The following is a 26,483-nucleotide window of genomic DNA, read 5'->3' as shown; positions in this document are numbered from 1 at the left end:
GACTGAACGTAGAGTAGATAACTCAGGACCCATTTGGTTGTGGTTTCTCATTGTCGAGGAAAGAAGGGAGGATTCTGGTAAGTCTTTTTATAGGGAGCAAATCTCTCAACCCTGAAAGAGGAGTTACCTTGGGACATTATAATAGTGAAGGTCTCCTTGGAATTGATGAAGCAAAAGCAGGCCAGGCAGTGGTCCAGACATAATTCCTCAGATTTCTAAGGAGGAAAGACATTTCATCCTTGAAATGTAAATACAATACTTTTTGCTTTATTCTTTTTAAGCACAACTTGGCTCTGAAAGTTGATCTATTGAAAGGAAAACTTGCCTTTGCCAAAATGTCAGAATCTTGCAGCCGAGAATGCATTTAGCAAATAACTATTATTTCCTATTTACATAAACTTTTCTTTTTCCAAGTTCCAAAAACTTTGAAAACCTTCAGGAATTAAGCTGGGTCAATCTATTTCAAAAGGGCTGTCAATACGAATAAGATGTGGTAATTCCCAAGTGACACAATTTCATGAAATCCCTTTTAAAAAGGTTTGTGTTATACTTTCATTCAAATTGAAAAATCTCAAGGAGAAATCCTTTGCAATTTGGTTGTTACAGAGAAAAAGAATGGCACTGTGTTTCCAAACTCTAAATGTTTAAAGAATTCCCGTTGCTTTTTAGCTGGGAGTCACGAATCCTCTCCCCTGACCCAAGTTCTGCCACCCTGAATTGATCACATCTCTTCTCTGGCCTACAGCTTCCCCAGCTGTAACAGGAGGAAACTAACCTAACCAAACACTTTCTTCTAACACAATTCTATGAGTTGTCAGCAACCAGTCTAGAGAACCCAAGCACATTCGATAACTTTGGAGGTATATTCAGTCTCAGAAATAAACAATGTCCTTCCACTTCCAAAATATACACTTTCTTTTGAAAAATAAATCTCTCCTAAGAAAGTATGGAAGACATTCTTTTTTATAGACCCTTCTAAAGTTATGGCACTAAGTGTTTCCACCTGTGCCCAGCATGGACTTGGCTTCTTAATCAAGTTGTGATTAACTGGCTCAGAGTTTAGCCTGAGTGTACGTTTTAAAGAAATGAAGAGTTGAACCATGTGGCTAATGGCACAGAATTCCAGCCTCCAGAGAATCTCCAGTCTGAAGGCTATTGAGAGTGAATGTCCTTAAGGTCATAAGCTTTCAAAGACAAACATACAGAGGCTGTGACAAATAAAGATTGCCAGCACAGATACTCAGGCTTTCTCAACAAGTCCGTGGCTTCCATCTCCAAAATCTCTCTGGAGTCTGTCGCCTGAGAAGTTCTTGGTTGTTACTCTAGTTCCAAACCCCCTTTCTCTCCATGCAAATCAGTGTCCTTACTTCCAGTTTCCCCCTTTCTAGATCATCCTCCATGAAGCCAGAGGAATATGAGAAGTCTGATTACATCACAACTCAGTTTAAGAACTTTCCAAGACCACCCGACAAGACTGAAGTCAAAACTTTTAAAGACCTCTATAAAGTGGTCTCATCTGTGTCATAGTCTAGAGTCACCAGACTTAGTAAATAAAAATAAAGAATTTCCAGTGAAATTTGAATCTTGGAAAAAACAACAAATAATGTTTTCCATGTAAGCATGCCTCATGCAATATTTGGGACATGTGCCTGCTAAAAAAATATTCACTGTCTACCTAAAATTCACATCTAACTGGGCTGCTTATAGTTGAGTTGGCAACTCAATTCTACCTACACTAATTCATTATTTTCCAAACCATGAATTTACTGCCCTTGTGCAATTATTCATGTCATTTTCACTACCTAAAAATGTTACTTTCTTCTTTTTCACCAGAAAACTCCTATTCATCCCTTAAAACCCAATACATGTTCTGTGAGGCTTCCCTCACTGCTAACAGCATAATTAATCAGCCTCCCTCTACCTTATTTTGTCTGTCTCCCCTTCTGTACTCATCACAGGACCTTGTCATTACTTACGAGTCATTTTTCTCCACTACTGGGAGATCCTTAAATTGAAGGGACATACTTTTGCCCACCTCTGAATTCCAAGCCCTACTCGGGACCAGCACAAAAGAGAGGTGCTCAGCAAAATGTACTAAGTGAACAAGAGTAAACAACGATGTAGATCATGGCTATGGTGTAAAATGCATTATCCCATCTCACATCACGTTGTAATTCTGGAAAGAAAAAAAACACAATCATCTTGATTTATTTAAATCCTACTGTGACTTTGCTAGTGACACAGTGGTTAAGAGTCTGCGTTGCAATATAGGGCACACATTTGATCCCTGGTCAGGCAACTAAGATCCCACATGCCATGGAGCAACCAAAAGCCGGCAAGCCACATCTAGAGAGTCCATGTGTCTCAAGGAAAGATTCCACGTGATGTAACAAGTGTCCCACGTGCCCCAACTGAGACCCGATGCAGCCAAATAAATAAGTAAATATTAAAAAAATAAAAAAATAAATCCTGTTTATCAAGAAACAATAACGAAGCAGGCCCTGGAAAGGGTCAAACATCTCCCCAGAAGTGATCACGCCTTTCATGCTCCGTCCAGCAGAGGCTCCATCACATTGAAAGTTTCCATTAGCAGACAGGACCACAGTGGTTCCTGGTTCTCTGCAGATACTAATGACATCAGCCATTGTCCTGGATGTGAATGCAGGATTATATTTGTCCTAAGTGACTTGTCTTAAAAATCCCTCCATCCAGGGGATTCTCCAGGCAAGAATACTGGAGTGGGTTGCCATTTCCTTCTCCAGGGGATCTTCATGACCCAGGGATCGAACCCAAGTCTCCCGCATTGCAGACAGACTGTTTACTGTCTGAACTACCAGGGAAGCCCTAGAGACCTGTCTTGATCGCCTGAGGCCGTCATTACCTGCCACCCTCTCCATGGTGGCAATTTCTCCTCCTTCATTCGGTTTGGGGCTGTTCAAGGTGGCAGATCCATACCTAAAATCACATGATTGGCTCCCAATGAGGAGACTTACTTAATTCATTCACAGTTGTCCTCTTGAACAGCTTTGCATCCTGCTTGATCCCCTCTTCCTGACCTCCTCATCTCCAGACTCATCCCTCCTCTCAGTGGGGAGTCACACTCATCTCTAAGATTGTTCTGCTTGGATAACATGCCTGCCTTGAGCTCCTTAAGGTGGTAAACTATCTTACCCACCTGGATGGCAACTCAGAACTCAGCGATGTTCACAGTCTGTTTCTATAAATTGAATGAATGAATGCAGGACCCTTGCTCATTCAAGAACTATTCGTTGAGAATGCAGAGTGACCCTGGCCCTGGGTATATGGTGATGACCATAACATGGTTCCTGGCTGTAAGGAATTTGAAATCTAAGATATTAACACCACTAGGTTCATACATTGCTAACTCACAGAAAATATCTAATTGGTGAAATAAAGGGCACTTTTAAAGAAATAGCATCCTGACTGCTTATGCATTTTCTTGAAATATAAGTGTTATTTCTGAGTCTGAAATTTCAGATTTGGTGCCACTACCTCACCTTCATGAGTGTCTCTGTGACCCCTTGCAGGTAGGCAAGAACAAGGGACAATGAAAGTCAGACCATCCAGTGAGGAGTGAGAAACACAGACAGAGAATCTGCAATGCAGTGGGTTGTTCTACTCTGTTTACAGGGCTAGAAATGGTGTTTATCTAAGGTAAATCACATGAAATGATGACAAATCTTGGTACCCAGAACTCAGGAGAGTGAACTGGGAAATTCACACTGATGGTGCCCAAGCTCATTTCCTGATTACAGTGACTAAATGAGCCAGGACCAGACTTTATTTCCTTTGTACGTGTGTGTCCTTAATTTTTCAAAGATTACTGAGCAAAGGAATTGTTCCATATACAAAGAACATATCTGCAGGGTTTGTTTAGCTCTGATGATTATCTGAAGCTAAGCACAACTATGAGAACAATGGAAAGCATCTTACATACCTTCTGTGAAGTAAATACTTTGCCATCCCTTGAGCCACATTATCTCATTTAGATGTTATAACTGCCCCAAAAAATCACCATTATTATCCTATGTTCAGAGAAAACTACTACTTAGCGAACTTGAACCTTACCTAAAATCACATAGCTAATGTGGGTCTTAGTGAACTTAAACCTGAATTGTCTCTGCAAAGCCTGTGTCCTTCCCCTCCCCCTGGTAGCTTGCTTACAGCTCTAAGGATGTGTCTCATGATAGTTGAAAATTATGATCAGTCATTCAATCAATAAACATTTTACACATAGCAAGTACATGTGTGAGCACATGTTAAATCACTTCAGTCATGTCCGACTCTTTGTGATCCCATGGACTATAGTCCACCAGGCTCCTCTGTTCATGGGATTCTCTAGACAAGAATACTGGAGTGGGTTGTCATTTTTCCTCCTCCAGAGGATCTTCCCAACTCAGGGAATTGAACCCATGTCTCATGTCTCCTGTACCGGCAGACAGGTTCTTTACCACTAGTACCACCTGGGAAGCATATGATAAGGGCTAAATGCTGAGGGCCACCCAAGAAAGTACTATAAGGTCCCAAAAGAGTCTTCTAGAATCCTGGGCTTGAGTGCCAGCCCTCCACCAATAAGCCAAGTGGCCTCAGCCAACCATCTTCACTGTCTGAGTCTCACTTTCTTCATGGGAGTAGCAGTGATAACAATGGCTTCCCTATTATCTCAGAGTTGCTGTGAACAGTGGAGGAACCAATGCATGAGAAAGCTTTTCTATAACGTGACAAATGGTGTAGCAATGTGAAGCACAAGCTGGTTTTTTTCAACAAGTCTTCCTCTAAACAGAGACTTGAACCATGACTGGAGGTTTTCTAGAGCAGGAAGTGGATGGGAACACACAGGCGAGAGGACCCCTGTGTTGTCAGGGGTCCTGCTTCTCTGCGGGGGCCCGGAGGAAGCTGAGTCATCCCTGCTCAGCAGGGCCCCCCGCGGGCCCCAGGAGAATGATGGAGGCTTCCTGTGAGAAAGCGGAAACCCCAGCCCTGCAGTCCCCACGGCCCCTCCTGAGAGCCGGGCCCTGTGGTCGGCCAAGGTTGGCCTCGGGACCGTGTGGTCCCCTGCTGCGGCTTGGCTGACAAAAACAGCCTGCGTCGTCCTGCCCTTCCAACCCTCACGCCTCTCAGGGTCCGTGGTGGGGAGTCCGGGAGACAGGAACCAGAGACCCCAAAGTGACTCCACCTCAGACCTCGCCCACCGGTGAGTTTTCTCTGCAAAATGCATGCCTGTCCAGCATGCTGCTCTGGTTTACCTCTAGTTGCCCAACACTGGGAGCCTTCAGAACACTATTGATGGTGGGGACCTCATAGGAGGCACTCAAGTCTGGGGGCAGGGCAGAGGGCTTCTGGAAGCTCAATCTTTTAGTGACTGGAAAGTGATATATCCCCCACAGCCTTGAAGTCCAGAGAACTTTCTGGAGAACATGAGCCTCCCAGCGCCCCTGCACTGGCGGCTGATGGTCAAACCAGTTAGAACAGAAGAACGAGTGTTCCATGACCTGGGCTGTCCGTCTCACACACCTGTGCCCTCCAGTTCGAGGATCAAGAAAATAGAAAGATTCAAGCGAGACCAGTGGGCATTTAAGAGGATGGTTTATTCAGATAAGGCCAGGTAGCAGGGTCAAATCCATCCTGGAGCTGCCCCCAAACCCTCCAGCTGAGGGGAGTATGGCAGATGAACATTCAGACTGTGGAGTCAGATTCAACCGGGCTCCACCCCTGACGTCCCCACTGACAAGCTGCGTGGCCATGTGCTCATCAGTATAAGCTCTCTGGGTTCCATGCTTCTTCTCTACCAAGGCGATGCTCTCCTCCCTACCCCAGGGCAGCCCCCACAGTGGGGCCGTCAGAGGACCAGAGATGAGGTATCCATTGGGTTCTTGACCAGCAGAAGCCCCATCAAGTGCTGGCAGGAGCCCACAGAGGTGCAGTGAACTCACATTTGAGTTGAACTGATCCAGATCCTTAAAAAGGCTTCCAAAGAGTCGGACATGACTGAGCGACTTTGGGCTTCCCTGGTCGCTCAGAAGGTAAAGCATCTGCCTGCAATGCGGGAGACTTGGGCTCAATCCTTGGGTCAGGAAGATACCCTGGAGAAGGAAATGGCAACTCATTCCAGTACTCCTGCCTGGAAAATTCCATGGACGGAGGAGCCCGATAGGCTGCAGTCCATGGGATCACAAAGAGTCATAAATGACTGAGTGACTTCACTTTCTCTAGTGCTAGGGCTTGAAGTGAGAAAATGTCAACCTCGGGTTTCAGGTACAGAGTGGAGCCAGGAAGGCAGGAACAGACTCCAGCCCTTGCACAGATGTCAGGGTCTGTGAAATACCAGGCTGGACTCGGAAGCCATAAAGCCAGGTTCCAGCAGAGTTGGGCTGTCTGCCGCAGAGCCTCCAGGGCAGAGTCTGACTTTCTGGTTACAGACTGTCTTCCCATAGCGTTCCCTGTTCAGAGGAGGATCCCAAGAAGCCCCCAGCCTCATGCATGTCCACTGCAGCCCCCAGAAATGCTAAACTTCTTGCTGATCTTGTAAATCCATAAGTACCCCCACTGTTACGAGTTGAACCGTGTCCCCTTAACATAAGAGATGTTAAAGTCTCAACTTCTCATACTTCAGAATGTGACCTTGTTTGGCTATGGGGTCTTTGTTGATTTAATCAAGTTAAGATGAGCTCACTATGGGTGGTTCCTAATCCAAATGACCAGGGTCCATATAATAAGGAGGAAGTTGGACATTGAGACAGATGTGTACAGAAGGAGGATGGTTGAAGACACAGGGAGAGGACCACGTGAAGACAGAAGACTGAATCATACACCTACAAGCTAAAAGATGTCAAAGATCGCTGGCAAAGCATCAAGACCTGGGAGGAGGCAAGGATTCCAGAGTCTCAGGTCGAGCCCAGCCCTGCCAAACCTAGGCTTTGGACTTCTAGCCTTCAAAAATGAGGAACAATAAAATTAGGTTTTTGTAAGCCACTCTGCTTCTGGTACTTTGTTGCAGCAACCCTAGGAAATTAATACACCTGGGAGTGTATTTATTTTGGTTCAACAAATATTCACTGAGCCCAATGTAGTGGTAATAAAACAGGTAAGTAGACAATCACAATCCCTTATGAGGAGTGTGACGGTGGTGTATTTTCGGAAGAGAATACAACTACCTTCAGGGGAAAATACCCTGTAAATAGTTCCTTTTAACTGATTCAGAGCAACATTTCTAACCTTGCTGAGGTTAGTACGAATGGTCTGTATTTGAAGTTCCTGACAGCGATTCTGGAAGCTGTATCTCGCCCTCTGCACCCTCCACTCTGATTTAGGTGCCTCCTCTGTGCTCCCCAAGCCCCGTTCCTTTTCTCCACCACAGACGCACCCCAGAGCATCCTGGTTGTCACTTTCATGTCAAATACATGCCATGGACTTTCTGCTGCAGGGGTTGGCTTTCCCATCACTGCTTCCTTGCAACCCCACCAGGCCCTGCAGCCTGGTGGTGTCCAATGAACACTTGTCCAGGGGATCATCAAAGGGCCACCACACCAAAACTGGTCCAGATCACTGTTTCTCCCTGCAGTTCACAACTCCTTGGCATTCTGAGGTTGTGAAATCAGTTTGAGATGTATGCACCTAGATAATAATAAATAAATGGAATCCTCATTTTTCCCCACAGTGCCTGGCATATAGCAGACACCCTCAAAAATGTTTGTTCAGTAAAATTCCCTATTGTAGGATATTGTTAAGACAGATGTCTATGTTACAACTACTTGTTTTGACATATTTATTCAGTCATCCATCAGTATTTAGTGAGTAGCAACTCTGTCATTCACTGATTCCTAGAATGTCAACGATCACCCTTGCCATCTCCTGTTTGACCACTTCCAATTTGCCTTGATTCATGGGCCTAACATTCCAGGCTCCTATGTAATATTGCTCTTTACAGCATCGGACCTTGCTTCTATCACCAGTCCCATCCACAACTGGGTGTTGTTTTTGCTTTGGCTCCATCTCTTCATTCTTTCTGGAGTTATTTCTCCACTGATCTTCAGTAGATAATTGGGCACCTACCGACCTGGGGAGTTCATCTTTCTGTGTCCTATCTTTTTGCCTTTTCATACTGTTCATGGGGTTCTCAGGGCAAGAATACTGAAGTGGTTTGCCATTCCCTTCTCCAGTGGACCACATTCTGTCAGACCTCTCCACCATGACCCAACCATCTTGGGTGGCCCCACACAGCATGGCTTAGTTCATCCAGTTAGACAAGACTGTGGTCCATGTGATCAGATTGGCTAGTTGTCTGTGACTGTGGTTTCAGTCTGTCTGCCCTCTGATGCCCTCTCTCAGCACCAACTGTCTTTCTTGGGCTTCTCTTACCTTGGACGTAGGGTATCTCTTCATGGCTGCTCCAGCAAAGCGCAGCCGCTCTCCTGACACTGGACGTGGGGGAGCTCCTCTCGGCTGCTCCTGCGTCGTTCCAGCCACCACTCCTGTGCCCCCAGTGCAGCTGTGGGCCTTAGAAGCATCGCTACGAACAAAGCTAGTGGAGGTGATGGAATTCCAGTTGAGCTATTTCAAATCCAGAAAGATGATACTGTGAAAGTGCTGCACTCAATATGTAGGCAAATTTGGAAAACTCAGCAGTGGCCACAGGACTGGAAAAGGTCAGTTTTCATTCCAATCCCAAAGCTCAAATTACTACACAGTTGCACTCATCTCACATGCTAGTAAAGTAATGCTCAAAATTCTCCAAGCCAGGCTTCAGCAATGCATGAACATTGAACTTCCAGATGCTCAAGCTGGTTTGAGAGAAGGCAGGGGAACCAGAGATCAAATTGCCAACATTTGCTGGATCATTGAAAAAGCAAGAGAGTTCCAGAAAAACATCTATTTCTGCTTTATTGACTATATCAAAGCCTTTGACTCTGTGGATCACAGTAAACTGTGGAAAATTCTGAAAGAGATGTGAATACCAGACCTCCTGACCTGCCTCTTGAGAAACCTGTATGCAGGTCAGGAAGCAACAGTTAGAACCAGACATGGAACAACAGACTGGTTCCAAATAGGAAAAGGAGTATGTCAAGGCTGTATATCGTCACCCTGCTTATTTAATTTATATGCAGGGTACATCATGAGAAACGCTGGGCTGGAGGAAGCACAAGCTGGAATCAAGATTGCCGGGAGAAATATCAATAACCTCAGATATGCAGATGACACCACCCTTATGGCAGAAAATGAAGAGGAACTAAAAAGCCTCTTGATGAAAGTGAAAGAGGAGAGTGAAAAAGTTGGCTTAAAGCTCAACATTCAGAAAACTAAGATCATGGCATCTGGTCCCATCACTTCATGGGAAATAGATGAAGAGACAGTGGAAACAGTGTCAGACTTTATTTTGGGGGGCTCCAAAATCACTGCAGATGGTGATTGCAGCCATGAAATTAAAAGCCGCTTACTCCTTGGAAGGAAAGTTATGACCAACCTAGGCAGCATATTAAAAAGCAGAGACATTACTTTGTCAACAAAGGTCCATCTAGTCAAGGCAATAGGTTTTTACAGTAGTCATGTATGGATGTGAGCGTTGGACTATAAAGAAAGCTGAGCATCGAAGAATTGATGCTTTTGAACTATGGTATTGGAGAAGACTCTTGAGAGACCCTTGGACTGCAAGGAGATCCAACCAGTCCATCCTAAAGGAGATCAGTCCTGGAGTGTTCATTGGAAGAACTGACGCTGAAGCTGAAACTCCAATATTTTGGTCACCTGATGCAAAGAGCTGACTCATTTGAAAAGACCCTGATGCTGGGAGGGATTGAAGGCAGGAGGAGAAGGGGATGACAGAGGATGAGATGGTTGGATGGCATCACTGACTCAATGGACGTGGGCTTGGGTAGACTCTGGCAATTAGTAATGGACAGGGAGGCCTGGCGTGCTGCGGTTCATGGGGTTGCAAAGAGTCAGACACGACTGAGCAACTGAACTGAACCGAACTCTGTTGCTGATCCCAGGGACAGCAGAATCAGTGAGAAACACAGTGGCCCTACCTTCTTGTTACTTCCACTGTAATATTAAAAGCCCTTCGCTGAGCACATTCTATGTGCCTGGCGTTATATTCTAGGTACATTAACAAATTCAACCCTTGTAACTACTTTGGGAGGAGGACCTGCTCTTATCCTCATGTTACAGCCAAGGAAACAGGCTCTGAACAGATAGGCAAGTTGTCCAGGGCCGTACAGTAAGTCAGTGATGGTGCCAGAATTCAATCCGAAGCTGTATATACTCAGATCACTACTCCAGCTCAGTTGAGAGGAAACAAATGACAAGCAAGTAGCAAGTATATTTACAAGACAAATAATCCAAGACGGGGGTGAGTAGGAAACCAGATCAATACAGTGAATCACAGGAGAAAAAAAGGTGTCCCAAAAATCTTCCTAGCCTACAGAAGACAATAAATTCCATCATTACTCATTCTACAAGCATGTATGGAGCACCTGCCCTGTTGCCAGCCATTATTCTAGGTACTGCGGATATGGGAGTCAGCAAAACAGTCAAAAATCACTGCTTCTGAGAGCATATCATCTAGCAAGCAGAGACACTAAATGAATGAACTAATCAGATAAGTAAATACCAACACATAGAGATATGAACAAGTAAGTAGGTGTAAAGTGCTTTACGACTTCCTTGTGACTTAGTGGTAAAGAATCTGCCTGTCTATGCAGGAGACTCTGGTCTGATCCCTGATTCAGGAGGGTCCCCCTGGAGAAGGAAATGGCAGCCCAGTCCAGTATTTTTGCTGGGAAATCCCATAGACAGAGGAGCCTGGAAGGATACAGTCCATGGGGTCCTAAACGAGTCAGACACGACTGAGTGACTAAACTATGCTATGTTATCCAAACAAAGTACTTTACCAAAAAAAAAAAAAAAAAGATACTTGGAAAGGGAACAAGGAAGGTCAGTTAGGGGAAGAGTCTAATCAACGCTTAGCTCTCCTTTTGATCTTTCAACAGTTTTCTACATTATGACATACGGTCCCCACCACTCTGTTTACCTAATCAGCCATATTCAACATATATTTACTTAGACCTACTGTGTGTCCACCTGCCACCTTCCCTTGATTGTCTCCTTCCCATGAGAGATGCTTTTGCCCTCCCCCAAAGCATGTTTTAAAGCTGTGACCCTTCTCCCCAGGCTGATAAAAGCTTTTTCCATGCTTAATCAATAAATTAAGCATTGACCCAGGAGATATTTAATGAGAGCCTAATAACTCAATATAGCATGAGTACCACATTTATTGTTTACCAAATATTCCCTGAGCCGTAATCTGCCATGGCTGCCCAATAGTCCCTTGATGAAGGTGGAGTAGAAACCATTCCATTCATTTTATTTACACTGCACCCTTTCTGAATAGGATCTGAGGACATTTATTTTTAAAAAATAATGGCCAGTAGAACTATTATAGCCATTTCGTAAGTGAGGAAACACAGTCTAGGAAAGTCAATGGGACTAACCTTATATAATAAGCAATAAAACTGGACTCAAAACCCAGGTCTTCTATTCTGAAACCCACACGACTTGCCATATATGGTCCCTCACCAGGTCCCCTAGGTGCCCAATAAGCTGTGATGAAATGGTGGTGCTTTGGCTCTGACTACACTTAGACATCAGCAAACGCTATCAGCCAAGATTTCAACAGCTATAAAAGGAGACAAGGACATAAATGATGTTTGAGAGAGATACATGGAACTTCAGAGGAGCCCATGCTCACATGTAACTTTGGCTGGGAAAGTCCTGCAAGAAAGCTTTGGGGGAGGACATGGACTACTTAAAGGGACAGGCAAGAAAAAGCATTCCAGGTTAAAGGAATATTAATTGGCCCAAGTTTTAGAAAACATTGGGCATATGCCAGAAATGTTACCATGGTGCCCCCTCCTCTCTCTCTTGGTCCCATAAATTACTTATCTTTCCAAACTACTGTAAGCCAGAAATGTCTTAGGGAATGCTCATTTGCTTTTCTTTCACACCTGAGCTAGAACAAGCTTCCAGGTAGAGAAAAGGGGATGGGAAGAAATGACCTTTCATTGAGCACCTACTATTTTCCAGAAACTTTTGGGTGCTCAACACGTATTGTATCATTCAATTCCCACAATAGCCCTGCCAGGTAAATATTATTCCCCACTACAGAGATAAAGAAACTGAAACTCAGAGACTAGTTCATCTGCCTGAAGCCCAACAACTAACCAACAGAGAAGCTCTGATTTGAACCCAGGACAGTCAGAAGCCAAAGCGAGGTCTCTGTAGGTGAGTCCATCTTATCACCGAGCTATACATCAGAAACATCTGTTCTGAGCATGATTGTGAGGTTGTGAGCAAATCATTTAGCGCCTCTTGGAGAATCAGCAAGTCAAGAAGACCTAGAAATAGACTTAAGCACCTAAATGCCTGGAAGGAAAAATGAGGAGTTTCTATCTAACAATTGTAAAGCTGCTATTACGCAAGATGAATATAAGTTTTTGAGATCAGCTGCACTAAATTGAGCCTATAGTAAGCCATATGCTAATGTACACTGAGAAATTTGTTAAAGAGGGTAGATCTCACTGTTGTGTTCTTACCACAATAAAGCAAACAAACTAAATCGCAAAGACAATCTTACCAAAAAAAAAAGAAAAATATACAAATGAATGTATCCAAGCATGAATTCTCCATCATAATTCTTCCAACAAGATTTTTTGATGTGGTATAAACGTTTCTTTAATCACCATGTTTTCTAAATTCCATGAGGAAGCCTTCTAAGATACGGTGGGTCCGGTTTATGTTTGTGTCTATCAGATCACACAAAAGCAATTATGATAGCCCATTGATTCATAAACATGATGTGGACATCTTTAAATATTTACACAAACACATTGATTACTTACATTTGTAAGCCCACGAGGAAGCACTGGCCCAATCTTTAGTGCAATGTTGGGAGGGAAAAAATGAGGTTCTTTGCAAATACAGTAATCAGTCCATATTCACTGCTCATTAGGCTGACTCTTGAAATCATCCTGTTTGTTTGCAAAGATAATTCATGTCTGCACCAGTACATGTGTGTGGAGGGAGGTGTACTTTGGGCTACAAAACCAGAGCGGTCGTCAGCATCTGCAGGCCTGGGGACCACCCCACTGGAGCTAAAAAGCAAAGGCTGTTGATGGGAACAGAAGGAAAATTCATTTCCTGCAGAACCAGCTTGGACTCTCACAGTTCCTTGGAACGGAGTAAATGGTGCTCTCGCTAAAGTCCTTTTCATGTTACAGGATGTTGGATAGACATTGTGGCAAAAGATATTACTAATCTACTCAACAATTTCACTGGGTACCTGATAGGCAGCTCAGACTCAACCTTCAGCTCTGACGCCCTGATCTCCACAGACCTGCAAGCTTTCTCCTCCCCCAGTCTTCTCAGCCCAATAAAAGCAACTCCATCCTTCCAATTGCTTATGCCAAAAATGTGAGAGAAACTCCTCTATTTCTCTTATATCTCACACTCAGCACATCAGCAAATCCTGCCAGTTTTGACTTCAAAGTACACAGAAAATTATATCTTTCTCACTAATTTCATTATTTCTGCTATAAGGAAAACCTCCTGTCTGATATTCCCTTACCACAACCCATAGCCACCATCCACATACTCCTCCCTACTCAGTAGACAAAATGATCCTACTGAAACATTAATCATATTATGTGATGTAAATACTTTGCTCCAAACTCTTAAATGGCTTCCCAAAGCACTCAGAGAAGAAGCCAAAGTTCTTAAAATGCCTACAAACTCCTATATATTCTACCCTCTACCCACCTCCTGCCTCTCTATCTCCAATATTTTTTCCCAGTCACTCCACTGACACCTCTTGGGCCCCTTTGCTTTTGCTTGAGCAAAACACCCTAGCCCAGCCTCGTGGTGGATGCACAGGCTCCTCCTTATAGCAGGACCCACTTAAAGCAGGTGTATGCAAGGCTTTCTTCCACACGCCTATCTGGCAACTTCACAAGTATTACCTCAACCATCCACATCCCCAGCCCACCCTGTGTGAAATAGGAAAAAACCTTCAAGACCCCCAACACCTCTATTTTCCTTACTTTATTTTATTTTCCCCCATTACATTTATCATCACTTGACACTATATATCATTTTATTTCCTGTCTTCCCCCAGTACAATGTAACATTGTTGAGGACAACTATATTTTTCCTGCTATATTTTCAGCACCTAGAACAGTTTTTGGTACATAGTAAGTGCTCAGTCAATATTTTTTGAATGAAATATTGGTATACTTTATCTCTGTTAATCTTTGTATTTAACCTGCAACATCCATGTGAGTTATTGGAAAGCACTAGCAAACTACCACACAATTGCACTCATTTCACATGCTAGCAAAGTAATGCTCAAAATCCTTCAAGCTAGGCTTCAATGGTATGTGAACCAAGAACTTCCAGATGTTCAAATTGGATTTAGAAAATGCAGAGGAACCAGAAATCAAATTGCCAACATCCGTTGAATCATCGAAAAAGCAAGAGAGTTCCAGAAAAACATCAATTTCTGCTTTATTGACTACGCCAAAAACTTTGACTGTGTGGATCACAACAAACTGTGGAAAATTCTTAAAGAAGTGGGAATACTAGACCACTTGATCTGCCTCCTGAGAAATCTGTGTGCAGGTCAAGAAGCAACAGTTAGAACCAGACATGGAACAACAGACTGGTTCCAAATTGGGAAAGGAGTATGTCAAGGCTGTATATTGTCACCCTGCTTATTTAACTTATATGCAGAATACATCAAGTAAAATGCTGGGCTGAATGAAGCACAAACTGGAATCAAGATTGCCAGGAGAAATATCAATAACCTCAGATATGCAAATGACACCACTCTAAGGGCAGAAAGCAAAGAGGAACTAGAGAGTCTCTTGATGAAGGTAAAAGAGGAGAGTGAAAAAACTGACTTAAAATTCAACATTCAAAAACCTAAGGTCATGGCATCTGGTCCCATCACTTCATGGCAAATAGATGGGGAAACAATGGAAACAGTGACAGACTTTATTTTCTTGGGCTCCAAAATTGCTGTGGACAGTGACTGTGGCCATGAAATTGAAAGACACTTGCTCCTTGGAAGAAAAGCTATGATCAACCTAGACAGCATATTAAAAAGCAGAGATTTTACTTTGTCTACAAAGGTCCATATAGTTAAAGCTATGGTTTTTTGAATAGTCATGTATGGACGTGAGAGCTGGGCAATAAAAAAGGCTGAGTGACAAAGAATTGATGCCTTCAAACTGTGGAGCTGGAGAAGACTCTTGAGTCCCTTGGACTTCAAGGAGATCCAACCAGTCAACCCTAAAGGAAATCAACCCTGAATATTCACTGGAAGGACCAATGCTGAAGCTGAAGCTCCTTCTTCGGCCACCTGATGTGAAGAGCTGACGCATTGGAAAAGACCCTGATGCTGGGAAAGATTGAAAGCAGGAGGAGAAGGGGACGACAGAGGGTGAGATGGTTGGATGACATCATTGATTCAATGGACGTGAATTTGAGCAAACTCTGTGAGATGGTGAAGAACAGAGAAGCCTGGTATGCTGCAGTCCATGGGGTCACAAAGAGTCAGACATGACTGAATGACTGAACAACAAAAATGTCATCTAATCCTCAGAAGAATTCATGGAGATAAGGTACCATATTTTCCCAGGTTTTACAGATGAAATTGAGGTTTGCAGTGATTATGTAACTTGGCTGAAGTCACACAACTAGCAAATGTCTGCTGCAAAATGAAAATCCAGTTTGGCCTGTTCTGAAGCCCTTTTCCATTCTACAGGACCACAGTGGGAGGACCCGGTGAGAACTTCTGGACAGGTCAACCAGAAGTTAGAAGAAGCACCTGTCTTTGGATTAGAAGGAAACAAAGGTACATTTAAGGGAATACGAGGAGAAAACTCAGCTTCCAACAGAGGGAGGTGACCTGATCCAAAACAGAAACATGCTCCCAGGCAGACCGATAACACGTATTCCAGCACATCATTAAGATAACCAGGCCCAGGCAGCTGAGGAGGTGACCTGGGAGGAAGACGTGTAGAGCCCAGGCCCTCCCACTTCCTGGCTATGTGTCCTTAGCAAGTGACTCAACCTTATTTAGTTTGGTTTCCACCTGTGTAAAAAGAGGATCTGGTACTTTGCATGACTATTATGATCATTCTAGATAATGAATATCAATTACCTGGTATACAGGAAACCCTCTAAAGACTAGACCATGTAGAGCCTTTATACCCACATCATACGTTTTCTGGCTTCTTAAACTCAAGCAAAGCTAGCTCAAATGTGGTCTTTGTTGACACTAACAGGCCAGAGTGGTCAAGGTGGGAGACACCAGCCCCACCGGTGTCTTGTGGGTGTTGACTTCACTGGTTGCCACCCTGTGACCATAAGCCAAGGACCATAAGCTCCTCTAGAAGAGGAGCCAGGTGGCTTTGATCCGCTCTGTGACCACAGGCTACAGATCCAGCTGTGAGGCATCAATGGTTCAGAGGTGAGTGTGAGGAGAGCTCAGTGCAAGCCCAGCACTCCCCCGGGAAACTCCTCCACGTGGCTGTTTAATCCCTGGGAAATAGGTGCTTCACACTCTCCCTTGAACACAGGGCAGGCAGCCCCTCTGACCAGCCCTATACCTGGACATCCTGTATCCTGTGCGGGGGTGGCAGAGGTGAGACCCACACCTTGAACCCTCTTTGAGCACAGGATCCAGGGGAGAAGAAGGTAGCAGACAGAGCAGTGAGTTATAGTGTTCCAGAAGCTCTGCCTAAATCTGCATGGGATACAGAGAACACGTGAAGAAGTGATCAGTGCTCTCCCTGGGGCATTAGGCCAACCTCCCAGGAAGGTGCAGCAGGGTGGGGAAGCAGATAAAGCAAAGGCACCCAGGTGGGCAGAGCTCAGAGCCAGAGAGACAGGCTCAGTGCCTGCAGCCAATTTCTCCCCCAGAAGGGCCACAGACACACCTCAGATTCAGTGTCCCAGCCAATGATCCAATTCTCATGCTATATTCTCTGGCTCCATTAGCAGTGACAACATCTCCTGACATTACCCAAGCCAAGACTCCCTGTCCTGTCCTCACCCCTCATGTCAAATTACTTCGTCCCGCTGACTCCAATTATTAATACATATTTCTCAAATCAGTCTTTGCCTTTCATCCCCACTGTGACCACCACTGTGACTGCAAGTCCTCCAACCCCAAGGAAAGAAGAAAGGACGGTCAACCCTCCAAGAAAAAAGAGGCAGCTGTTTCCATAAGAAGAAGGACGGGGTGCCAGAAATCCCAAATCAGCAGATGTCCATGGCACTAATAATAGTGGAAGCACCAAGTTTGAAAATGTTACTTTTTTCATAAATTAGAGCATATTAAAGGTTACCCCTGACATATTGTCAGCCTCACTCGCATACTAATACATGTTCTAAAGTGGCAGAGGAGAAGTGGAATCAGAACAACCTGAGGATGGCAGCTGGGAGAGGCACCCAGCGACGCTCATGGAGCCCAGAGCTTGGGCACGGGGTAGGCACCTGGGACAAACAGGGAGCAAGACACCTGTACGCACCTAAGGAAGCGAGAATGAAAACGACCAGACCTGAGCCGGAAGTCCAGGCACTGAGGCCTCAAATCACTCAGCAGTGAGTTCTAGGAACTTGGTTCTGAAAAACTACTATTCAGTTCTGCCCTCATCTTTGCTGACTTCCAGATCAGGAAAAGACCTTGTGCTCGGCTGAACTGCTACCTGAGTCTGTTAGTCTATTGCTTTCTCATGTTTAAACTAAGAACTCATCTCAAACCTTCACCATGGCAGCTGAGATGTTCAGGTTCTGCTTGGGGACTGTGGGATTTTTTTTTTTTTCAAGATCTTGATGCTTGATGGAAAAAAAAAATCATTTGGTGGCATTGCAACTGCTGTTGTTTTGAAATGTTTCGGTTTTATTTTGAGACGTGTATTTTCTGAGTATCTGTTTCTACATTTGGAGGCTCATGCAATATGCATGGTTTCTTTAGGAGATGCGATATGCATTGAGGGAGACGGGCTTGTCTGCCAGACTGTGTTGAGAAAATATATCTCAGTTACACCTGACCGGAAAACCATCTGCCTCTGCCTCGTGGACACATGGCCGAGGCCGGGATTGGCATGGGAAGCCCCGACTCTCAGTCAACAAGCTCTCGGCTGGAGAACGTCCCCAGAGAGAGATGGTAGCTTTATAGCAGTTGAGGAATACTTATCTTTTGAAATAAATATTTAATGATTTTTTTTCCTGGAAAAGTGACAAGCAAATAAAGGTTGTTGCTGTTGCTCGTTGTTGTTGTTGCTGCTTAGTTGTTAAGTCGTGTCCGACTCTTTTGTGACCCCGTGGACTGTAGCCCACCAGGCTTTTCTATCCATGGGATTTCCCGAGCAAGAAGACTGAAGTGGTTGCCATTTCCTTCTCCAGGGGATCTTCCCAACCCAGGGATCGAACATGTGTCTCCTGCATTGGCAGGCAGATTTTTATCTTTGAGCCACCAGGGAAGAGATAGAAAATGCATTCAATTCCTGACTGGACGGTCATCCTCTCTACATCATATGAGGTGTAAACATAAGCGGGAATTATTATCACTGTTGTCGTTCCTCACTTCAAAATCTTACTGTCTGGCACGTGCCTGACACACAGTGATCCTCTAAAAATGGCAACGATATCATGATAATTATTAACACTGCATTTGAACCTTCACCCCTTAGCTCAGGACCTGGGACACGTTCAGTTCAGTTTAGTCACTCAGTCATGTCCAACTCTTTGGGACCCCATGGACTGCAGCACACAGGCTTCCCTGTCCATCACCAACTCCCAGAGCTTGCTCAAACTCATGCCTATCGAGTCGGTAATGCCATCCAACCATCTCATCCTCTGTCATCCCCTTCTCCTCCTGCCTTCAATCTTTCCCAGCATCAGGGTCTTTTCCAATGAGTCAGCTCTTCACATCAGGTGGCCAAAGTATTGGAGTTTCAGCTTCAGCATCAGTCCTTCCAATGAATATTCAGGACTCATTTCCTTTAGGATGGTCTGGTTTGGTCTCCTTGCAGTCCAAGGGATTCTCAAGTCTTCTCCAACACCAAAGTTCAAAAGCATCAATTCTTTGGTGCTCAGCTTTCATTACAGTCCAACTCTCACATCCATACATGACTACTGGAAAAACCACAGCTTTGACTAGATGGACCTTTGTTGGCAAAGTAATGTCTCTGCTTTTTAATATACTGTCTAGGGTGGTCATAGCTTTTCTTCCAAGGAGCAAGCATCTTTTAATGTCATGGCTGCAGTCACAATCTGCAGTGATTTTGAAGCCCAAGAAAATACACATTAGGTGCTTAATAAATGTCAATCGAATGCCTGAATGAATTCTGGGTGGAGGAGGTACATGCCCGATTAAGATACTCATGCTTCTTCTCTTGGCTCAACCGTGATGGATGCTGACGTTAGGCCTGGGAAGAGCCTCTTCCTGGAGAAAATAGGTCTACTGACCCTGAAGGATCCCTGGCTAAAACTATAGCTGTATTCACTGTAAGTCAGGCCAGTATTGGAGTAACCTTTTCCAAGTCCCCTCAAACCCACGAATCCTCTCCCTGCCAAGGATTGAGCAAGCTTAGCAGGAGGCTGAAGGCTGCTTCTCCATTTGTATGAGATGCTGATTGAAGAGCTCAACTAAAAACATGCTTTGTACATGCAGAGCACACCCATCCAGGCTTTAATGACAGTCCAAAGGAAAGCGGACTTGTTTTGTTTTGCTGCGCTGGGCCCATTTCCACATCCCCTGTAGGCCAGGTTGGCGAGGTTGCCAAGCCAGGAGCAGTGGAAACCCCCTGGGGTGCTCATCTTTTCATGCCTACAAATGAGAAGAGAAAGCAGATTCTCTTCTCTCCTTCCTGTCCTGCTCCTTTTCATCCCCCTAGTCCCTCTGCATCTCTCTCTCTCTCTCTCTCTCTCTCTGAGTCCTCAGTAAATGTGACCTAGATGATAGAGTCCTAAGGGATTGGATTTGGGGGTTTCCAGAGGTAGAGAAGAGGGTGGTGATTTGGATAAAGGTAGTCAAAATGGTACAAGCTTCCAGTATAAGTGAGTATGGAGGCTAAAATGTACAACATGAAGATTCTAGTTAACACCTCTGGATGGGGACTTCCCTGGTGGCTCAGATGGTAAAGTGTCTGCCTACAATGCAGGAGACCCGGGTTCAATCCCTGGATCAGGAAGATCTCCTGGAGAAGGAAATGGCAACCCACTCCAGTATTCTTGCCTGGAAAATCCCATGGATGGAGGAGTCTGGCAGGCTACAGTCCATGGGGTCACAAAGAGTTGGATATGACTGAGTGACTTCACTCACTCATGGTATATTTATATGTTGCTAAGACAGTAAACCTTAAAAATTCTTGTCACAATGGAAAAAACTCTTTCTTTGGTAACTATATGAGGTGATGGCTATTAACTAAAGTTATTGAGTTAATCATTTTGTGATATATGTAAGTCAAGTCATTGTGTTGTGCACCTTAATTATATACAGGGCTGTGTGTCAATTATATCTCAATAAAATTGAAAAAAAAAAACTACCATTTCATCGCTACCAAGAAGGGCTATGTGATTTTCTTACATTGACCCCAGTCCACATGATTCTACAAGGTAGGCTGTATTAGCACCCTTTTAGATGAAACTGAGTCTAGAACTCAAGTTTGAAACCAATTTATCTGGTTCCAAATACCAGCCTTCCCTAAACACTAGCATTTCCAATGGAGGGACGTGAAAGGTCATACATTTCATATTTTAGCATCAATGACCAAACAGATCTCTAGTTTTAATGCTCTTGGAGAAGTCCTTAAAGGAAAGAAGGATTTGGTGTTTCCTTCCTTTTCATCTTTCCTCCCAGCAATTCATTCACCTGATTCTGTCAAATATACATTTTTGGAATAGCTCAAGCAAAAAAGCAAGGAACATTGGTCCAAACCTTTGATCAGCACTGATGAGCCACGGAGCCTTGGATAAATTCTGTCACTTCTGAGATCCTCAGTTACATTTTTGTCAACCAATAACCAAGTGATGCTACCATCTTACAGAGTTTCCATGTGAATCACTTGATCTCCTAACTCTGTGAGCTTTGAGGTCTGAGGACTTTGCTCCGTAAGTTCAGCTCTGACCAGTTCCCAAGAAGATCCTGAAGAAGACAGTTTGCTTTCACTAAGAGATAGAGCTTGAAAATTTATCTCTTCCCTTGGACCACAGACTATATCTTCTCCTCAGATATTTTTCTGGGAGCTCTGTTCTTTGGGTAAAGAGATGGTTAGGCTACAGAGCCCTAGTGGAGAGTGAGCATTTCCAAGGCACAAATCACTGGAACTCCAAGTTTTCACATGCCTGTGTCACATTATAACATCTTAAGGGAAAACCCAAATGGGTTTTTAGCCAACTCAATACCACCTATTCTGCCTGCTAGCACCAGCCCTCACTCCCCAGGTCCAGGGCTGGCTGATGGCAGCCTGGGTCAAGCACAGCTCTGTCACCTTCCTCAGATGCTACACTACAGTTTGTCCTACTGACCCTGATGTTTAGGGACAGACACTAAAGCCTGCCCCATCCTTTCAGTTCCACTTGTCCTAGTGGCAAAAAATGAGGGGTCATGAATTTTGAGATCAGAAAAACCTGACATCAAATCCTGGCTCTTAGCTCCCAGCTGGTTATATAATTTGGGGCAGTTTCCTTATTATCACTCATTTTGTGGCATCAGTGATTGACTTGTATACCTTCATAAAATGGCTGACACTCAGTAAGCACTCAAATATGATTGGTTTTCATCATGTCCCCCCATCTTTCTCATCAGATCATTGCCCAAGTCCAGAATTCTTTATAGCTGTATTCATCCAAAGTAAGACATACTAGGTAAGAAACATTATTTGAAAGCGCCTGGACATAATCAGAGCTCAATAAACATAAATTATTGCTACTAGTTGGAGAAGGAAATGGCAACCCACTCCAGTATTCTTGCCTGGAGAATCCCATGGACAGAGGAGCCTGGTGGGTTACAGTCCACAGGGTCGCAAAGACTCAGGCATGATTGAGCGACTGAACAACATTGCTACTAGTCCCTGGAGAAGGAAATGCAACCCAGTTAGTATTCTTGCCAGGAAAATCCCATGGACAGAGGAGACTGATGGGTTATAGTCCATGGGGTCGCATTCGGACACAACTTAGCAATTTAACAACAACAATTGCTACTATTATTATATTACCATCATCATTATATCACCATCATCTACAATTTGTAGAGCTTCTTATATGTGCCAAAGCCTGTACTAGGCACTTAAAAATGTATGTCTAATTACTCTAACCCTAAAAGTAGACATTATTGTCCCTTTTTCTCCAAACAAGGAAACTGCACCTCAGGAGAGCAAGTAAGTGACTCAAAAACAGATAGCTAGCGAGTGGTCAGTCCAGAACTGTCTAATCGGATCTATCCAATTGCAATCTTCCTTTAAGACTCAAGAGAAAGAGAAATAAAGGAAAAATAAGCAGCTTACTTGACCCCTGGTCTCCCATGAGACCACTTAGAGAAACAGATTGAGGGGATCATAAAGGAGCCAGGTGGCTAGACGTAAACAGCTGAGAACTGAGCTATGCAGGAGAGAGACAGGTGTTCTTTGGAGAAACCAGGGGAGTCCCAGGGTCGGAGAAGCCTGAAACTGAGCCTGGAGGCATGGAGACCGAGGGGAGCTCTGGCTGGAGCAGGCGGGCTGGGGTGGGGAGGTTGGGAGCAGCAGCGGATATTCACTGAGAATCTACCGTGTTCCTGCCCAGGGCGGTACAGTAACCACACACTAGCCCCTTGTCCAGAGGAGGAAGCAGTCATACAAGTGATAAGTAGTGAACAAAAATGGCAGCAAGCAGGGACTATCCAGGAAATGGCTCTACTTTGGGACATCACCTGGAAGTGTATCTTTACCAAGGACTCACGAAGAAGGAGGCTTCCCTGGTGGCTCAGCAGTAGAGAATCCACCTGCAATGCAGGAGTCACAGGAGGTGCAGTTTCAATCCCTGGGTCAGGAAGACCCCCTGGAGGAGGGTATGGCAACCCACTCTGGTATTCTTGCCTGGAGAATCCCACTGACAGAGGAGCCTGAAGAGCTGCAGTCCATGGAGTCGCAAAAGGTCAGACAAGACTGAAGCAACTTAGCACACACACACATATGAAGAAGAAATGAGCGATTCACCCTCACTCCAAGAGCACAATACAGGATACAGTTTCAGGATCTCCTTTTGTTAACGCCTGTTCAGCCTGGGAGGTGGGCTTTACTTAGAAAACAAGGTTTCCATGCTTGCTTAAAACACTAAATTGGGTTTGGACATGCATTTATTCCTTCCCTTGACCAACCCACATTGCAGACCCATATCATGCCTCCTCTCAGAGATACTGGGACACCAAGATCCATCATTTCAGATACCCTGCCTTCAAAACCGCTCTCACCTGACTCCTGAGTTCATGCTGTAATAAATGCTGGACTATCACCAGATAAACTTAACCAAGAGCACAGCGGGTCTTAATTATAACACGGAGCCAATTCAGCTCAACTATTCTTCATCGTCTACTTTGCTCAGTTGTCCCATCTGTAGCCCAATGACCAGCTATAAATGCTTATAATTATTTTTCTTTCATCACTCTCAAAACCACTAATTAGAGTAATTACTGCAAAGTATAGTTAAACATGAATCAAGCTGACATGAAGCGAATCATCCACACCCTATCTCCCCGCGTTGGCTTTCCTCCAAGTGCCTTACTCTTCTCTTGGTTGGATTTCCAGGCCAGAGTCACCCAATTTGCTGAACTGTTTGACTATCTGATGATGCTTCACCATCCTGCCCACTCTGACATTGCTGTTGTTGTTCCATCACTATGTCATGCTCAACCCTGCTACCCCATGGACTGCAAAATGCCAGGCGTCCCTGACCTTCACTATCTCCCTGAGTTTGCTCAAACTCATGTCCATGGAGTCTATGATGCCATTCAGACCATCTCATCCTCAGTCACCTCCTTCTCCTTCTGCCCTCTATCTTCCCCAGCATCAGGGTCGTTTCCAATGGGTCAGCTCTTCACATTAGGTGGCTCTTCACATTCATCTTCAGCAACAGTCCTTCCAGTGAGCATGCAGGGTTGATTTCCTTTAGGATTGACACTAGATGAGTGAGACCAATGTTGGTGAAAATCCTCATAGATTCGTGTCTGCCTGGTCAGGGCTTCCAGCACTTTCCAGCTCTCCTGCAGCTGACTACACTCTCTCCTCTCATCCAGATCAGTTTGATGGCTTGTATCCCAGGCCCCAAGGCTTCCGTGTCTGTTGCCTTGTCCTTAGAGTCCCATTAGCATGAAGATTTATTTTTCATAGATGCTGCCCTTGGTACATACAAATAAATGGCTTTGGTGTAGTAAAAAGAGCTTGGCTGGAGGACGAGGGTCTCCCTGCTGACCCTACATTTCCTTGAGAGTACAGGTGATGACTAATGCCTGACCCAGAGCACCAGTGGGGTGGGGAACTGTGAGACAATACACTTCTGTTGTTAAAGGCACCCAGTCTGTGGTGCTTTGTTCTGGCAGCCAGAGAAAGCTAAGGCACATTGACCTCAAATGTAAAAGCCTCAAGCCCCACAGAACTTAACTTGCCACGCTGACAGCAATAACTGGCTGACGCTTGAATGATTAGCAAGAGCATCATGAGAACAGGCTTGGTGGAGAGTGATGGGCAGAGAGAAGAATTGTGCAGCCAGAAGGGAGAGTAGGAGCATCCTGAAGGGAAGAGAGGAGAGCTCCTGAGGCAAAGGGCAGAGACCCAACCCTCTCACAGGCACGGGTTCCCATCACTGTAGACTTATTCTCAAATCTTGCATTACGCTTCCCTCTGTCAGCTTCTGGTCAGTTTGATCAGTGCGTATGAGAGATCACACGGGCCGGTACCCAATATCTGTCGCCTATCAGCCAGGGTGAGTTGTCCTTCCTTGAGACCCAGGAAAGCAGGGACAGGTAGAGCCAGAAATGCACTCATGTCGAAGCAACGACTGCAGAAAATCAAAGCAATTTCTGGAAGAGCTTCTGGAATGCCCAGCTTACAGAGCAAAGGACTCCCAAGAAAATTCTGATTTAGGGAAATTACAGGCCTTTAGCTTCTCAAGTTATCTTATAATCATTGAAATGAGAGAGGAGTAGATGGCAGGATCTACCCAAAAGCTTTAAAAAGGAAAGTGGTGGATAGAGGTTTAAAACATGTATTATTTATTTCTCAGAAGGGAAAGCAAAATTTAAAATATAATGACAGTTAGCATTGACTGTATGAGGTAGGAAGCCGCTTTCTCTGTCTCATGCAATATTCACAGTGACCTGACAAATGATTTTATGATAAAGTAGATGAGGAAACTGAGGCCTGAGTTTACACAGACAGTATTTGATCCTCTGAATCCAAACTCCTTTGTGTGTGTGCTATGTCGCTACAGTCATGCCTACTCTGTGCGATGCTATGGACTGTAGGCTGCCAGGCTCCACTGTCCATGAGATTCTGCAGGCAAGAATACTGGAGTGCGTTGCCATTTCCTTCCCCAGGGGATCTTTCCAACCCAGGGATGGAACTCACATCTCCTGCACCACAGGCGGGTTCTTTACCACTAGTGCCACCTGGGACAAGAACTATCCAGGGAGCTTCAGATCTGTAGTCTCCATTAATTCACACTGTATCCCTGGTGTTGTAAATGGCACATATTATGGCCCTGGGTTATTTCTCCAATTATTTCTCCAGCACAGCACTGGAGCAAGTGGTGGCTGCATGGCAAAGAATTGATGCTTTTGCACTGTGGTGTTGGAGAAGACTCTTGAGAGTCCCTTGGACTGCAAGGAAATCCAACCAGTCCATCCTAAAGGAGATCAGTCCTGAGTGTTCATTGGAAGGGCTGATGTTGAAGCTGAAACTCTAATACTTGGGCCACCTGATGTGAAGAACTGAATCATTTGAAAAGAACCTGATGCTGGGAAAGATTGAAGGTGTGAGGAGAAGGGGACGACAGAGGATGAGATGGCTGGATGGCATCACCGACTCAATGGACATGAGTTTGAGTAAACTCCGGGAGTTGGTGATGGACAGGAAGGCCTGGCGTGCTGCAGTCCATAGGTTCTCAAAGAGTCGGACACGACTGAGTGACTGAAATGAAATGAACTGAACTGAACTGAACTGATGGCCCTGGGTTAAGTACTATAATCCTTATTTCATTAATAAAGAAAATGAGGCCCAGAGAAGTTAAGGAATGTGACTTTAGGCAGCCACGAGCAGAAACTGACCCCAGGTGTGTCCAGCTGTTCACACACGGCCCCTTTACAGACACTGAGGCAAAGGCTTGTAAAGGCTTCACCCAACCTCATGCTTCATCCTGAACTAACGCAG

Source organism: Cervus elaphus, chromosome 11 (assembly GCF_910594005.1).
Source record: "Cervus elaphus chromosome 11, mCerEla1.1, whole genome shotgun sequence".
Taxonomy (NCBI): Eukaryota; Metazoa; Chordata; class Mammalia; order Artiodactyla; family Cervidae; genus Cervus; species Cervus elaphus.
The sequence above is the reverse complement of the archived record's forward strand: the minus strand, read 5'-3'. Positions refer to the sequence as shown.